We start from the raw sequence: 12162 nt of genomic DNA, 5'->3' as shown, positions 1-12162 counted from the left end.
TTCTTCGTTGGAAGTGAATCTTCGTCCACCAAGAAAAATTATCAGTTTTGGGAAGAGATGGTCTGACGGAGCCATATTAGGTGAATAAGACGGTTGTGGTGACTATTCATACCTTAGTTCGTGTAATTTTGCCATGGCGATTGGACACGTGTGCGGGCGCGCATTGTCTTGATGGAAGATGACTTTCTTCCTTGCTAAACCTGGTCTTTTTTCGAGTATCTTTTGTTGAAATTTGTCCAGGAGGTTAGCATAGTATTTTCCAGTAATTGTTTGCCCAGTGGGGAGATAATCTACAAACAAAATCCCCTTCGCATCCCAGAACACTGATGCCATGATCTTTCCCGCTGAAGGAATTGTCTTTCCTTTCTTCGGTGGCGGAGAATCAGCATGTTTCCACTGCTTGGACTGTTGTTTTGCCTCTGGGATATAGTAGTCCAGCCAAGATTCATCTGTGGTCACAAACCGGCGCAAAAAGTCTTGTTCGTTTCTCCTAAAAGGGATAAACATTGTTCCGATATGTCCATTCACATCCGTTTTTGATCCAGCGTCAAGAGTCGCGGCACCGATCTTGCAGATAATTTTTTTTTTCATTTCTAATGCTTCAGTTAAAATGTGATATACACTTTCATATGACATACGGCAAGCGTGAGCAATTTCACGCACTTTCAATCGGCGATCTTCCATGACAATTTGGTGCACTTCTGCAATGATTTCAGGAGTCAAACGGTTTAGATGGTTCGAAAATTGTTCAAATGGCTCTGATCACTATGGGACTTAGCATCTGTGGTCATCAGTCGCCTAGAACTTAGAACTACTTGAACCTAACTAACCTAATGACAACACATACATCCATGCCCGAGGCAGGATTCGAACCTGCGGATTTCTCGAGTAGTGACACATCTTGACCGAGCACTGCGTGGATCATAATCTAAGCTCTCCCGGCCAAATTTAAATTCATTTGTCCACTTGGCAACAGTTGAATACGAAGGAGCAGTCCACCAGTGTATTTTGGAAAGCAGCACGAATATCCTTTGCTTTCACACCTTTCTTTACGAAGTACTTAATCACTGCTCGAATCTAGATTTTTTTCCATCTTCGCAAATCACTATGCGGGACCAACAACAGAGCCACGTCACCGTCACAGCTCTGTTCCAAGAGCACTGACGCGGCACGTGTTTCCAGGCAACAGTGCAATGAATATCGCGTGAACAACTCGTTGCGCTAGCGCTGACCTCTCGTGGTGACTCCGAGAACTTTTCAAAACACCCTCGTATCTAGTGATGACTGGGGACAGTGTATTAAACAAAATTACACCAGTATTTACTACATTTGCATACTAATAATCATAGCTATTACAAGTACACTACTGGCCATTAAAATAGCTACACCAAGAAGAAATGCAGATGATAAACGGGTATTCATTGGACACATATATTTTATTAGAACTGACATGTGATTATATTTTCACGCAATTTGGGTGCATAGATCCTGAGAAATCAGTACCCAGAACAACCACCTCTGGCCGTAATAACGGACTTGATACGCCTGGGCATTGAGTCAAACAGAGCTTGGTACAGCTGCCCATGCAACTTCGACACGATACCACAGTTCAACAGTAGTGGCTGGCGTATTGTGACGAGCAAGTTGCTCAGCCACCATTGACCAGACGTTTTCAATTGGCGAGAGACCTGGAGGATGTGCTGGCCAGGGCAGCAGTCGAACATTTTCTGTATCCAGAAAGGCCCGTACAGGACCTGCAAAATGCGGCCGTGCATTATCCTGCTGAAACGTAGGATTTCGCAGGGATCGAATGAAGGGTAGACCCACGGGTCGAAACACATCCGAAATGTAACGTCCACTGTTCAAAGTGCCGTCAATGCGAACAAGAGGTGACGTGTAACCAATGGCACCCCATACTATCACGCCGGGTGATACGCCAGTGTGGCGATGACGAATACACGCTTCCAATGTGTGTTCACCACGATGACGCCAAACACGGATGCGACCATCATGATGCTGTAAACAGAACCAGGATTCATCCGAAGAAATGACGTTTTGCCATTCGTGCACTCAGGTTCGTCGTTGATTACACCATAGTAGGCGCTCCTGTCCGTGATGCAGCGTCGAGGGTAACCGCAGGCACAGTCTCCGAGTTGACAGTCCATGCGGCTGCAAACGTCGTCGAACTGTTCGTGCAGATGGTTGTTGCCTTGCAGACGTTCCGATCTGTTGACTCAGGGATCGAGACGTTGCTGCACGATCCTTACACGAGGCATCACAACAACGTTTCACCAGGCAACGCCGGTCAACTGCTGTTTGTGTATGAGAAATCGGTTGGAAACTTTCCTCATGCCAGCACGTTGTAGATGTCGCCACCGGCGCCAACCTTGTGTGTATGCTCTGAAAAGCTAATCATTTGCATATCACAGCATCTTCTTCCTGTCTGTTAAATTTTGCGTCTGTATCACGTCATGTTCGTGGTGTAGCAATTTTAATGGCCAGTAGTGTAGTATGTTTTTAGGTTGGTTAGTATATGTGGCATAAGCAAGCCTGAGTAGCAGTCAGATGTTGAAATGTGAATGTCCGGAGGCAGAAGGGCGCAGTTACGACCGTGCAGAAAACGTCATGCAATAAATTAGAGTGATGTGTTTGAGGGAAGACTGTTAGACGCTGAGAAGAAACAAGTCACACACTGAAGTTGGTACATATTAAGATACCAAAGATCGCAGTATCCTTACCTATATCCCTATCAAGTTTTATTTTGTTAAAATTTCTGAATATACTGACAACTATGAACCACAGAACATTTTACTTGTTATTCGACAGAAAAATGAAGGGGACCCACTGATGATGGTGGAACACCTGAAACATGTTGTTGTTGTTGTTGTTGTGGTCTTCAGTCCTGAGACTGGTTTGATGCAGCTCTCCATGCCACTCTATCCTGTGCAAGCTTCTTCATCTCCCAGTACCTACTGCAGCCTACATCCTTCTGAATCTGCTTAGTGTACTCATCTCTTGGTCTCCCTCTACGATTTTTACCCTCCACGCTACCCTCCAGTACTAAATTGGTGATTCCTTGATGCCTCAGAACACGTCCTACCAACCGATCCCTTCTTCTAGTCAAGTTGTGCCACAAATTCATCTTCTCCCCTGTTCTATTCAATACCTCCTCATTAGTTATGTGATCTACCCATCTAATCTTCAGCATTCTTCTGTAGTACCAAATTTCGAAGACTTCTATTCTCTTTTTGTCTAAAGTATTTATCGTCCACGTTTCACTTCCATACATGGCTACACTCCGTACAAATACTTTCAGAAACGACTTCCTGACACTTAAAATCAATACTCGATGTTAACAAATTTCTCTTCTTCAGAAACGCTTTCCTTGCATTGGCAGTCTACATTTTATATCCTCTCTACTTCGACCATCATCAGTTATTTTGCTCCCCAAATAGCAAAACTCCTTTACTACTTTAAGTGTCTCATTTCCTAATTTAATTCTCGCATCACCCGACTTAATTCGACTACATTCCATTATAGCTCGTTTTGCTTTTGTTGATGTTCATCTTATATCCTCCTTTCAAGACACTGTCCATTCCGTTCAACTGCACTTCCAGGTCCTTTGCTGTCTCTGACAGAATTACAATGTCATCAGCAAACCTCAAGGTTTTTATTTCTTCTCCATGGATTTTAATACCTACTCCAAATTTCTCTTTTGTTTCCTTTACTGCTTGCTCGATATACAGATTGAATAACATCGGGGAGAGGCTACAACCCTGTCTTACTCCCTTCCCAACCACTGCTTCCCTTTCATGTCCCTCGACTCTTATAACTGCGATCTGGTTTCTGTACAAATTGTAAATAGCCTTTCGCTCCCTGTATTTTACCCCTGCCACCTTTAGAATTTGAAAGAGAGTATTCCAGTCAACATTGTCAAAAGCTTTCTCTAAGTCTGCAAATGCTAGAAACGTAGGTTTGCCTTTCCTTAATCTTTCTTCTAAGATAAGTCGTAAGGTCAGTATTGCCTCACGTGTTCCAACATTTCTACGGAATCGAAACTGATCTTCCCCGAGGGCGGCTTCTACCAGTTTTTCTATTGGTCTACAAGGAATTCGCGTTCGTATTTTGCAGCTGTGACTTATTAAACTGATAGTTCGGTAATTTTCACATCTGTCAACACTTGCATTCTTTGGGATTGGAATTATTACATTCTTCTTGAAGTCTGAGGGAATTTCGCCTGTCTCATACATCTTGTTCACCAGATGGTAGAGTTTTGACATATATCAATCTAAAAGGAAGAAAACTGTGTTCCTCAAGGTAGAAGAGTCATTTCCACTCACGTTCACACTATTGCTTCCAAGCTGCAGAAGCGAACCAGATTAGATAGGGAAACCGAGACTCGAGAGGAAACACAACGTTTTTGCGTGCCTGTTCAGAGTTACCGTTCTTGCCTTTCGACCTGAGAGGCTCCCACGAGCGGCTTCCAGGTGCCGCCGGTAGGAGCGCAGTGGTCGCGCCGGCCAGCGCCGCTGGTCAGCCATGGGGGGACGCGATTGCCCACGACTTCCGGCCGTCCGTCGCCTTCCCGCGGCAGATGCATCTGCTCCCACCTCCACCCCCACTGCGCGGCAGATTCCCCCCGCGTGATGGGCTCAACCCAGCTTTAGAGCTGCACCCATTACTTCCTTCAGTGCACACGTTATTTACACGGACCTACTCCCTATAGATGCTTATCGAGGAAAAGGGAAGGAGCTGGAGCAAACAAAGGGCTTAGCGTTCCTGCAGCGCGCTGAGATGAGGCCAGATCATCGACATCAAGGAGTAATGGACGAGCTACTTTGACCAGAACCGCCATTTGTTATGCGGAAGTTTTTCGCTTACAACTTCGTGAAATACTGACATGTAGAAATTAAAGAAATGAGAACCTTGCGGAGAACTCAAATAAGTATCATAGAAAGAAATTTTGATTGAGTTGGGACGTTAAAGCTCGATGCAAAAAAGAAAAAAAAAAAATTGGTTCAAATGGCTCTGAGCACTATGGAACTTCAGTGGTCAACAGTCCCCTAGAACTTAGAACTACTTAAACCTAACTACCCTAAGGACATCACGCACATCCATGCCCGACGCAGGCTTCGAACCTGCGACCGTAGCGGTCGCGCGGTGGTTCCAGACTGTAGCGCCTAGAACCGCTCGGCCACCAAGGCTGGCGAAGCTCGATGCAAAATTACAATAATTTATAGCGACAGACATTGGTTCAAGATCGATTCACACTTTACATCCGTAAAGGATTTTAAATGGCGGCTTTAACACATGTCGTGAACGAAATGTAACGGGACGGGACAGAACAGAACGTCAACGTCAAGGGGTCTCCGAATATCCAATTCCGACCGCTTTGCATTTCAATTTTAGCGTATTTCTCGGATACTTTTGCGGAAAATTTGAATGACAGTTTTTATCACTGTGGTTGTTTTCATGAGCTGCCTTTTTTTAAACATATCACGTGGTTATATTTAAAGTGCAGCTACTCACAAAGGTCAAGTATGGACTATAATTACCGTATAGTAGCGAAATTGGGTAGGTATTATAATGCGTTAATGTGGAACCGATTTAAGCTAGAAAATTTTGGCCATCAGGTGCAAATCTGGCACTGTGAATCCAAGAAGGACGTATAGAAATGTTTCCTTATGTAATGAATTAGGAACGGGACGAGGCCAGGAAAGGTGAAACTGAAACTTCCCCTTTGAAAAATTAGGAATAACTGTGCTGCTGAACTTCTAGGTTATTTGATTTTCAAACAGCTGAGCAAAACTCAACGTACGCAGACAGTTTTCTCTTTACTTATCCTGATCATCACTAAACTGACACACAATATGTTTAGCGCAACGCAGTCTGACTTTCAATAATCCCTACAAAAGAATGGCCCTGACTAACAATAACCTATACGTTTCATGAATCACTTACCTCACAAAAATCTTCGTTACTCGAAATAATGTAGTCCGCAGCTCGTGGTCGTGCGGTAGCGTTCTCGCTTCCCACGCCCGGGTTCCCGGGTTCGATTCCCGGCGGGGTCAGGGATTTTCTCTGCCTCGTGATGACTGGGTGTTGTGTGATGACCTTAGGTTAGTTAGGTTTAAGTAGTTCTAAGTTCTAGGGGACTGATGACCATAGATGTTAAGTCCCATAGTGTTCAGAGCCATTTGAACCATTTTTTGAAATACTGCAGTACAGCGAGCGCCAATACTGCCAGCTAAATAACAAGATTCTAACTACTGAAGGCACTAACTACTGATAGGCATAGTTAGCAAATGAAAGATTTTGACAGAGAGAATAACAATGTACACTCCTGGAAATGGAAAAAAGAACACATTGACACCGGTGTGTCAGACCCACCATACTTGCTCCGGACACTGCGAGAGGGCTGTACAAGCAATGATCACACGCACGGCACAGCGGACACACCAGGAACCGCGGTGTTGGCCGTCGAATGGCGCTAGCTGCGCAGCATTTGTGCACCGCCGCCGTCAGTGTCAGCCAGTTTGCCGTGGCATACGGAGCTCCATCGCAGTCTTTAACACTGGTAGCATGCCGCGACAGCGTGGACGTGAACCGTATGTGCAGTTGACGGACTTTGAGCGAGGGCGTATAGTGGGCATGCGGGAGGCCGGGTGGACGTACCGCCGAATTGCTCAACACGTGGGGCGTGAGGTCTCCACAGTACATCGATGTTGTCGCCAGTGGTCGGCGGAAGGTGCACGTGCCCGTCGACCTGGGACCGGACCGCAGCGACGCACGGATGCACGCCAAGACCGTAGGATCCTACGCAGTGCCGTAGGGGACCGCACCGCCACTTCCCAGCAAATTAGGGACACTGTTGCTCCTGGGGTATCGGCGAGGACCATTCGCAACCGTCTCCATGAAGCTGGGCTACGGTCCCGCACACCGTTAGGCCGTCTTCCGCTCACGCCCCAACACCGTGCAGCCGGCCTCCAGTGGTGTCGCGACAGGCGTGAATGGAGGGACGAATGGAGACGTGTCGTCTTCAGCGATGAGAGTCGCTTCTGCCTTGGTGCCAATGATGGTCGTATGCGTGTTTGGCGCCGTGCAGGTGAGCGCCACAATGAGGACTGCATACGACCGAGGCACACAGGGCCAACACCCGGCATCATGGTGTGGGGAGCGATCTCCTACACTGGCCGTACACCACTGGTGATCGTCGAGGGGACACTGAATAGTGCACGGTACATCCAAACCGTCATCGAACCCATCGTTCTACCATTCCTAGACCGGCAAGGGAACTTGCTGTTCCAACAGGACAATGCACGTCCGCATGTATCCCGTGCCACCCAACGTGCTCTAGAAGGTGTAAGTCAACTCCCCTGGCCAGCAAGATCTCCGGATCTGTCCCCCATTGAGCATGTTTGGGACTGGATGAAGCGTCGTCTCACGCGGTCTACACGTCCAGCACGAACGCTGGTCCAACTGAGGCGCCAGGTGGAAATGGCATGGCAAGCCGTTCCACAGGACTACATCCAGCATCTCTACGATCGTCTCCACGGGAGAATAGCAGCCTGCATTGCTGCGAAAGGTGGATATACACTGTACTAGTGCCGACATTGTGCATGCTCTGTTGCCTGTGTCTATATGCCTGTGGTTCTGTCAGTGTGATCATGTGATGTATCTGACCCCAGGAATGTGTCAATAAAGTTTCCCCTTCCTGGGACAATGAATTCACGGTGTTCTTATTTCAATTTCCAGGAGTGTATTTACCTTAATAACGTTCAAAAGTCATAGTACTAATATCATTTCATGACATCCAGTCTTACAAATTTTCTTTTCCTGACGGACACACGTCCAGATAGTCCGCTCTCAAAACTCTGATGTCTCTCCCCCCCCTCACATCCGCCACTGCTGGCGGCTCACCTCCAACTGCACAATGCTACTATTGCTACGTGCTGTTCACATCCAACAGCCCAACACTACACAAGCGAATATTCCAACAATGAGTCCAACCAGCCACAGACTGCACACAGCGCAGTCAGCATTTTCATACAGCCCACTACGTGGCGTTACCAACATAAAAACGTAAACAGCCTACTTACAAAACAAGTGACATTGGCATAATTTTTATTTTATTGTTAACCGCCGTTACACAGGTTGTTCAGTATGAGCATCGGAGTCGTCGACGAGATGGCGTAGAGAGCAGCTGGCGGCCAAAATCGGAAATAATTTGTTTTGGCATAAATCGGCTCCGCTTTAAACCGTTAGTATTTATATGAAGTTTCGCTACCATTCGGGAATTACAGCTCACAATGCACTTCCGTGAATAGCTGTAGTTTAATTGTAACCACGCAGTATCTGCTTCAACATTTCAGCTGATACAGCATTTAAGGGTAACGACTGCAGGAAGAACGTAATAATTTCAATTTCAAGGAAAGCGGGTGCTGACACATGCGAATATTACCAAACTACAGGTTTAATAAGTTAAGGCTGCAAAGTACTTGCACAAATTATTGAATAATTTGCCGAATAATGGAAAAACTGGTAGAAGCCGACATCGGGGAAGACCAGATTACATTCCGCAGAAAGGCAGGAACCCATGAGACAACACTGAACCTACGATGATTAGTGTTTCAGGGCGCTGAACCTACGACTTATCTTACAAGATGGGCTAACGAAAGGAAAACCTATGCTTACAGCATCTCTATACTTTGAGAAAACTTTTCAAATGTTCTACATCTACATCTACATCCATACTCCGCAAGCCACCAGACGGTGTGTGGCGGAGGGTACCGTGAGTACCTCTATCGGTTCTCCCTTCTATTCCAGTCTCGTATTGTTCGTGGAAAGAAGGATTGTCGGTATGCTTCTGTGAGGGCTCTAATCTCTCTGATTTTATCCTCATGGTCTCTTCGCGAGATATACGTAGAAGGGAGCAATATACTGCTTGACTCCTCGGTGAAGGTATGTTCTCGAAGCTTCAACAAAAGCCCGTACAGAGATACTGAGCGTCTCTCCTGCAGAGGCTTCCACTGGAGTTTATCTATCATCTCCGTAACGCTTTCGCGATTACTAAATGATCCTGTAATGAAGCGCGCTGCTCTCCTTTGGATCTTCTCTATCTCTTCTATCAACCCTATCTGGTACGGATCCCACACTGGTGAGCAGTAATCAAACAGTGGGCGAACAAGCGTACTGTAACCTACTTCCTTTGTTTTCGGATTGCATTTCCTTAGGATTCTTCCAATGAATCTCAGTCGGGCATCTGCTTTACCGACGATCAACTTTATATGATCATTCCATTTTAAATCACTCCTAATGCGTACTCCCAGATAATTTATAGAATTAACTGCTTCCAGTTGCTGACCTGCTATATTGTAGCTAAATGATAAGGGATCTTTCTGTCTATATATTCGCAGCACATTACACTTTTCTACATTGAGATTGAATTGCCATTCCCTGCACCATGCGTCAATTCGCTGCAGATTCTCCTGCATTTCAGTACAATTTTCCATTGTTAGAACCTCTCGATACACCACAGCAACATCTGCAAAAAGCCTCAGTGAACTTCCGATGTCATCCAGAAGGTCATTTATGTATATTGTGAATAGCAACGGTCCTATGACACTCCCCTGCGGCACACCTGAAATCACTCTTACTTCGGAAGACTTCTCTCCATTGAGAATGACATGCTGCATTCTGTTATCTAGGAACTCTTCAATCCAATTACACAATTGGTCTGATAGTCCATATGCTCTTACTTTGTTCATTAAACGACTGTGGGGAACTGTATCGAACGCCTTGCGGAAGTCAAGAAACACGGCATCTACCTGTGAACCCGTGTCTATGGCCCTCTGAGTCTCGTGGACGAATAGCGCGAGCTGGGTTTCACACGACCGTCTTTTTCTAAACCCATACTGGTTCCTACAGAGTAGATTTCTAGTCTCCAGAAAAGTCATTATACTCGAACATAATACGTGTTCCAAAATTCTACAACTGAGCGACGTTAGAGATATAGGTCTATAGTTCTGCACATATGTTCGACGTCCCTTCTTGAAAACGGGGATGACCTGTGCCCTTTTCCAATCCTTTGGAACGCTACGCTCTTCTAGAGATCTACGGTACACCGCTGCAAGAAGGGGGGCAAGTTCCTTCGCGTACTCTGGGTAAAATCGAACTGGTATCCCATCAGGTCCAGCGGCCTTTCCTCTTTTGAGCGATTTTAGTTGTTTCTCTATCCCTCTGTCGTCTGTTTCGATATCTACCATTTTGCCATTTGTGCGACAATCTAGAGAAGTAACTACGGTGCAGTCTTCCTCTGTGAAACAGCTTTGGAAAAAGACATTTAGTATTTCGGCCTTTAGTCTGTCATTCTCTGTTTCGGTACCATATTGGTCACAGAGTGTCTGGACATTTTGTTTTGATCCACCTACCGCTTTGACATAAGACCAGAATTTCTTAGGATTTTCTGCCAAGTCAGTACACAGAACATTACTTTCGAATTCATTGAACGCCTCTCGTTTTGCCCTCCTCACACTACATTTCGCTATGCGGAATTTTTGTTTGTGTGCAAGGCTTTGGCTATGTTTATGTTTGCTGTGAAGTTCCCTTTGCTTCCGCAGCAGTTTTCTAACTCGGTTGTTGTACCACGGTGGCTCTTTTCCATCTCTTACGATCTTCCTTGGCACATACTCATCTAACGCATATTGTACGATGGTTTTGAACTTTGTCCACTGATCCTCAACACTATCTGTACTTGAGACAAAACTTTTGTGTTGAGCCGTCAGGGACTCTGAAATCTGCTTTTTGTCACTTTTTCTAAACAGAAAAATCCTCCTACCTTTCTTAATATTTCTGTTTACGGCTGAAATCATCGATGCAGTAACCGCTTTATGATCGCTGATTCCCTGTTCTGCGTTAACTGTTTCAAATAGTTCGGGGCTGTTTGTTACCAGAAGGTCTAATATGTTATCGCCACGAGTCGGTTCTCTGTTTAACTGCTCAAGGTAGTTTTCAGATAAAGCACTTAAAAAAATTTCACAGGATTCTTTGTCCCTGCCACCCATTATGAACGTTTGAGTCTCCCAGTCTATATCCGGCAAATTAAAATCTTCACCCAGAACTATAACATGGTGGGGAAATCTACTCGAAATATTTTCCAAATTATCCTTCAGGTGTTCAGCCACAACAGCTGCTGATCCAGGGGGCCTATAGAGACATCCAATTACCATGTCTGAGCCTGCTTTAACAGTGACCTTCGCCCAAATTATTTCACATTTCGGATCTCCGTCGATTTCCTTCGATACTATTGCACTTCTTACCGCTATAAACACGCCTCCCCCTTCACTGTGCAGCCTGTCTCTGCGGTATACATTCCAATCTGAGTTTAGGATTTCATTACTGTTTACGTCTGGTTTCAGCCAACTTTCTGTTCCTAGTTGGGCGTTGTGACCGTAATGAGAGCAGTTCTGGGACCTTTCTATAGACGCTCCTGCAGTTTACTATTAGCACATTATTATTGTTATTCCCTGCTGCATTTTGCCTACTCCTACCTTGCCGCGTCTCAGAAGGCGTCTTGTCGGGCCTAGGGAGGGAATTCTCTAACCCAAAAAAAAAACCCATGTGCACTCCACACGTACTCCGCTACCCTTGTAGCCGCTTCCGGCGTGTAGTGCACGCCTGACCTATTCAGGGGGACCCTACATTTCTCTACCCGATAGCGGAGGTCGAGAAATTTGCACCCCAGATCTCGGCAGAATCGTCTGAGCCTCTGGTTTAAGCCTTCCACTCGGCTCCAAACCAGAGGACCGCGATCTGTTCTGGGAACGATACTACCAATAGTTAGCTCTGATTCCACCTCGCGAGCGAGGCTTTCCGCCTTCACCAATTCCGCCAACCGCCTGTACGAACTGAGGATGACCTCTGAACCTAAACGGCAGGAGTCATTGGTGCCGACATGAGCAATAATTTGCAGTCGGGTGCACCCAGAGCTCTCTGTCGCCGCCGGCAGGGCCTCCTCCACATCTCGGATGAGATCCCCCGGCAAGCAGACAGAGTGAACACTGGCCTTCATCCCCGACCTTTCCGCTATTTCCCTAAGGGGCGCCATCACCCGCCTAACGTTGTAGCTCCCAATAACTAATCACCCTCCCGTGTGCCAGCTCG

Source organism: Schistocerca cancellata, chromosome 2 (assembly GCF_023864275.1).
Source record: "Schistocerca cancellata isolate TAMUIC-IGC-003103 chromosome 2, iqSchCanc2.1, whole genome shotgun sequence".
Classification (NCBI taxonomy): domain Eukaryota; kingdom Metazoa; phylum Arthropoda; class Insecta; order Orthoptera; family Acrididae; genus Schistocerca; species Schistocerca cancellata.
This window is presented reverse-complemented; position numbering follows the sequence as displayed.